Source organism: Aptenodytes patagonicus, chromosome 1 (genome assembly GCF_965638725.1).
Source record: "Aptenodytes patagonicus chromosome 1, bAptPat1.pri.cur, whole genome shotgun sequence".
In the NCBI taxonomy this organism is placed as follows: Eukaryota; Metazoa; Chordata; class Aves; order Sphenisciformes; family Spheniscidae; genus Aptenodytes; species Aptenodytes patagonicus.
Window position 1 is genome coordinate 153,719,610 of NC_134949.1, and position 6,000 is coordinate 153,725,609.

General features: G+C 52.9%; 1 protein-coding gene across 3 annotated transcripts in view; it reads right to left on the reverse strand.

The window, feature by feature from the left end:
• Positions 1 to 2,799, reverse strand: part of REV1 (REV1 DNA directed polymerase) — a 61,762-nt gene extending 58,963 nt beyond the window's left edge. For all 3 annotated transcript variants that reach the window (XM_076359522.1, XM_076359533.1, XM_076359501.1), the window contains exon 1: positions 2,677 to 2,799. The gene's annotated coding sequence lies outside the window, so the exon portion shown is untranslated. The remainder of the gene's footprint in view (positions 1 to 2,676) is intronic.
• Positions 2,800 to 6,000: the final 3,201 nt, after the last annotated feature.

Genomic DNA, 6,000 nt, shown 5'->3' on the forward strand with positions numbered 1-6,000 from the left:
TGACTTCTATCTTATGACCACCAGTTACCCCACATGAAATACAGAAGTGGGGGGACCACAGACATGGGAGGCCCTCCTCCCTAAAAACATTTGTGTCTCCAATTAAAACGCTGTCTGGTTTCCACAACAGAGCAGAAAGCTGCTCTTGGGGAGAAGCACTACACAAATTTCTCTCTCAAAAAAAAAGACACTTCCACAAGTATACTATATTACACGTTTGAGAATTCCTCACGCTCTTTTGCATCCACTTCGATTTGCTCTCTTACTTTCAACTTTCTTTATAACTCCATGGCCACTCTCATTTCTATTTGCTTCCAGTTTTTCCTCATTCTGCTATGCTTAGGTAAACACATGGCACTATCACCAAATTAATCTACATTGTATTCTTGAGGGAGGGTGTCAACATTTGGATATTTAGCTCCCTTGTTATATCTATACCAGGCAAACATGCTGCTAAAAGCTGACAGAGATCTCAGTGATAACAATATACACCTTTAATTAAAACAGAAAAATGTTCAATACAAAAAACCCCCATCATTCTTCATGAAATAAACAATAGCTAACAAATTAAATGGGGAAAGCACATGGCAGGGTCAGGCAAGTTATTCTTATCCTGCTCGTCCTGAACAACTGATTTATTAAAAAAAAGGTCTGTGTAATCATATTAATTTTTTCTACCTACTCAAAACTTGGTTTTGTGTTTGAATCATTCTTACTTTTTCTTTAATCTCTCTAGTAACTGAAAGGGATGGTAGAAAGACTGAAAAATTGCCAGGAAACTTCTTTACAAAAAGACGTCTGGGTCAAGGGATCAGAAAAGACTAATCAAAATCAGCACTCACTTACCAGACACTATCACTGCATCAGAACAGGCTGTGACTAAGTAAGAGTACGTACATACTATCCAGAAAGATGGACTGGCCATTTGAAAGGCCAATTACTGAATAATGTGTTGAAGACACGTATACTGTACACAGAAAAATGCACAGTTTACTACTGAGGCTTGAAATATGCTAAAGTATTTTTCCTATTAGAGCTTTACTTTTAAAACAATCTATCTTCAAGTAGTTAAAGATCAGTGAGTCACAAGGCAGGTGCCTGCACTGTGCCTCTACTAATACTGTCCTACCAATGACCTCCAGTCTGACAGCTTGGGATTATTTACTAACAGGGATTTGGTACCTTGTCCAGTGGAAGAAATCGACTGAGTGAAAGACCAATATGGTGGGAATGGGTAATAACTACACGCTTGAGACAAGATGGCAAAGAATTTGTCAGAGATTTGGATTTCTGTGTTAAATGTCACAGCCTGTAGTAAGACAGAACTATGCCAGAAATAAATTTTAACTATAACCTCTTGCAACTAATGGTAAGTAGGCAACTGTTTAAAACAGTTCTATCTGAGCAACAATAGCATCTAACGAATAAAGAATTCTGATCATAAAATTACAATGGCCTGTTTTTGCTTCTTTGGACTACAGTATCAAATTTGAGATTGGACCTGGATTTTAAATCAAGATGCAGAACAAACACCAACTCATCTTTTCACGAAGAAAATCTCTCATTAACACAAGCAGAGCATTCACAGCCCTGTCATTTTGAAGACTTTGACATTAATTTTAAAGCACCAGAAATAATGGAATATTACAGCATACAACACATAGATTTTCTACCAAAAAATCACGTGCTTGCGGTATTATCTTTCTCTCCTTTCTTGAGGTTAACATGCTATTACGACGCATCTCCCATCAGGGGCTTTTTGCTCAGTATCACAGGTCAAGTCAATGGTAACTATACAGCAAAACGCATCAACGTGAGATGGGGAAGGGGTGAAGAAGCATCAGTGAACGCATTTGTCCCTCGGTGTTTGTAAGCACAGGCTTACTCATGGAGCACAGGTCCTCTTCCTTCCAGCACACTGGTTATATCCAGCACTATTGCTCAGCAAATACAACTTGTGACAAACACTAGGGAAAACGGCAGGCAGATGCCCGCTGCTACAGCCGAGTGCCACAGCGCGTGGCGTGTTCCGAGAGGGCAAGGCTGCGCCAGGGCTTGGGCTTTCCTTCTCCTCCTCCAACCCATTTCCCTGCAATGACCCCTTAGCTGGCAAAATACTCGCGGCACCGCTCCGGCTCTGCCTTGGGAACCGTGTTGTGTCTGAAGCGCAGGCCCCATGTGACAGACACACGCACACACAGGTGCCGTAGCTGGCGGGGGAGGGGAAGGCGACGAGCGGGGGTGGCTGACCCAGACATGCACACACCTGGCACACCCTCGGCAACTTGCAGCGCGCGCGCGCGCGCGCGCGCGCGCCCGGGAGTCCTCCCCCCCCGCCCGGGCAAGCGGGACTGAGCTAAGGCCCCCGCGCCGGTTACATAACCCCGCGCGCCACCCTCCTCCTCCCCCCCCCCGAGCCCCGCGCTGGGGAAGAGCTGCGGCGGGGAGAAGGGGGAGGACCAGGCCGCGGGCCCAGGGAGGGGCTGAGGCGGGGCAGGGGCTGCGGGCCCTGCGGCTGCCTCAGGCTCCCCCTTCCTTCCCCCCCCCCCCCCCCGAGCCGCCCCCCGCACGCGCGCACGGGGGCGCGCCCGCGAGCGCCGGGCGGCCATGGGGGCCGGGGCCGCCGCGCCGCGAGGGGGAAGGCGCCCGCTCCGGCAGCCTCGCGCCGCCGCTCACCTTTCGCCGCGTCCCAGACGCACATTCCTGGGGCGCCGCCGCCGCCTGCCCTGCCGGGCCGTGTGGGGGCTTCACATCGCGGCTCCCCCCGGCACGGACGCACGCAACCACCGCCTCCTGCCCGCCTTCTTCCTCTTCCCCAGCTCTCGGCCCCGGCCGCGCTCTCCCTCCTCTCCCTCTCTCTCTCCCCCCCCCCCCCCCCCGCTTCCTTCCTTCCTTCCTTCCTTCCTCCCTCTCTCCCCCCTCCTTCTCCTCCCCCTCTCGGTGTCCCCAGCAGCAGCCCCTCCTCCCCCCGCCCTTCCTGCGAGCGCGTCACGAGAGAGCCTCGCGCCACCAACCGCCGCTCGGTCAACAAGCGGCGCGCGCCGGGCGGGCGGGCGGGCAGGCAGGCAGGCCGGCCGGCCGGCCCGCCCCCGGGGCGCCCCCTAGCGGCTCGCGCCCCGCGGAAAGTCGCGTGCGGCGCCGCCGAGAAGGCTGGGGAGCTCTCACACCGGGCACGTGACGGCGGGGCGGGGCGCGCGCGCGCCTCTCCGGCTTCCCCCCACCCGCCCCGGTGGGCTGCGGAGGGCGCGGGGCGGCGGCGCCCCCTGGCGGCCCGACGGGCGCGCCGCAAGCGTGGGGGCTGCTGCAGCGGCGGCGCCCGCAGACATATCACACCGGGACGGGACGGGAGGGGAGGGCAGCGGATCATTGTGCCGAGTGTAGCCCGGCTCTCCCGCTTCCAGGGACCGCCGGGAGCCATCGGCCGGCCGGCCGGCTGGCTGGCGGAGGCGAGGGGCGCGCGCGTCCGCCCGCAGTGCGGCCGCGTCTCCCCGTAAGCGCAGCAGGACCCGGTGAGGGCGGGGGGCCTGCGGGGAGGGGGCTGGCAGGTCTGCTGCCCCCGGCCCTGGCACTGCCCGCTGCCTGGGGGCGGGCCGCGCCGCAGCGGAGGGGGGAGTCTCTGCTCCGGCGGGGGGCAGCCCTCCCCCTTCACGGAAGAAGCGCGCGGGGAAGGCCGAGTTCGGTTGTGGCGGCGGCACTTCTGGCGGGGGACGCTCCCCGCCCCCCCCCACAGCCGCGGCGCCTCGGCTGGGCCCTCCGGAGGGGCCTGCGCTAGGCCGCCCCTGCAGCGTCCCCCTCCGGACCGGGGCCCTTGGAGGGGATAGCGGGTGGGGGATCACGGCCCAGCGCTGTCCCCGCTCTGGCTGGGTCCTTGTGGCTGGAGTGGGGCCGAGCCAGGTTCGGGCCGAGCCAGCCTCACACTAGAAGCGGTTTCTCCCCCAGGGAAAGGGCCTGCTTGTTCCCCTCTCTCGCTGGATACGGGAATAACACCCACTGGCTCCTCGCATGCGATTCTGCGTTTTTAATTGGCCAGGTTGCTAAAAGAAGTGCAACGGCGCTGCCTGCTCTTCCCTGATAACTTCGGAATCCAGTGGCCATTTCGGCCCAGTTTGGCAAAGGGATCTCAGCCTCAACAATACGAAGCTTACAGGTTTCATTAGAAAGAGCAGCAGCGAGGTAGCGTGAGAGCCCCAGGTAATTTCCTCGCTGAGCTTTCTAGCGCCGGCCAGCACGCTCCCATGCCAAACCAGTCACAGCACGCGTGGGCCCTTCTCCAGTTCTTCCCCAGTTACAGCTCATGGGAGAGCGCTGGGGGTACTGTGAGGTGTGTCTGTGGGGAGGCTGGAAAGAAGGAAAGACCAGTTGTGGGGGAAGACGTAAGGGTGTGTGGGGATCCTTGTATAGGAAAGCGGGCGTTACTGTGGTTTCGGAACGTAGGGGAAATAAGACACAAATCCTTAGGAAACCAGGCCTTATTAGTTGTGCTACTTAGGGAAAACTTGTTACTGAGTTACCTGTTCTAATTCTGTTATATGCAATTTGTTTTATAAATAGAAAATAGCCCCAGTCCTACCACTGTATCGGCTTAGATAGATCTGCTAGGAGTCCCCACTGATGCTGGGCAAAACTCCAGTTTGGCTAGAAGCACATCGGTCCGCCCACACGGACTCGGTTTCAGAGATGGAGCCGTACATGTCTCTCTGTAAGGAAAGTGCTTATGTGGAACCTTCTTTTTTCCACCTGCATTGCCAGAACAGAGGAATAGTTGTCCTGTTCTGTGAAAACTGTTACAATTTCAAGTGTTTTCGTGCTCTGCGCTGTGTGATAAACCCAAGAGCTTTATGAATGTCCAGACTTTTCCCCATAGCTAGGTACATACTGTTCAAGGTATCCAGGTAGGGTAAGGAAAAGTCAAGTTCAGGTTTACCTAGGTCGGTTGGCCATCAGCTATTTTAGCCAGGATGTGGTTTCTTCATTTCACTTAGAAAAACATTTATAGGAAGCCTCCTAGCACATTCGTGAGAAAACCCCAAATATTTGGCTTTCACTCAGTATTTTAATGAAACTCCTCTTCAAAATGTGGGTGTTCCCTGCCAGAGGGAAGCGCTAACTAGAGTTTTGACCAGCTTTAACCCATCAAATTTTAGAGACATTGTGGCTGGCCGCTTTCTGTCTGATTTTCATCAGCAATTTTATTACCTGAAAAAAAAAAAAAGGTTCTGAAAAATACTTTGTTCAGAAAAGTTATCTGAAATACATCCATTTCACTGGGCCAACATTTTCCAGTTTTACTGAGAAACGCCTCTACCAATCCCAGCCTTTGCCAGTCTGGAGCAAACTAACTGTTGGAAGTACTGCGTGACTGGATGTGTGCATTATTTTTTCCTTACAGAGCTATTTCTCTAGGGGGCAGTTGTGGAGCAGAAAGGCAGAAAGACAAGTGGAATAGGGATTAATTTAGGTTAGCAAGAACAGCTTTAAAATGGTTAGTCAATGATTATATTTTATTTTTAAATAGAAGCTGACATACAAGCAAATTATAAGAGGAACCAACAATTATTTGGAGAGGCATGCGGGGACAACTATTTTGTTTTGTGAAGTAAAGCTGGGGTAAGAGTTAACAGTGAAAAAGCCTGAAGTAGCCATACTATACTTCCAGCAAAGATTATGTACAATTAGTTAGAATAGGCCAACATGAGCTTAAGAAGAAACAGAAAACGAAAGGAATTAATGTTGAAAAGAGGGTAAAAATAGGAAAGTTTAGGAAAAGGGCCAAATATTAACCGGAGTAAATGATCTTTTCCTATGTCTTGTAAAGCCCTCATGTCGCAATGCACCTGCACCAGCAGGCTCCTGAGCTGACAGAGAAACATCTTAGGTTATGGTAGCCAGATTGGGAACCGGGTCATATGCTTATTCATCGGTAAGTATTTACAGGGTGAAGCCTGGCTCAAAGCGTGGCTTCAGTAAAAGCATTCTTGCTGTCTTCACCGAGTTTGGAAT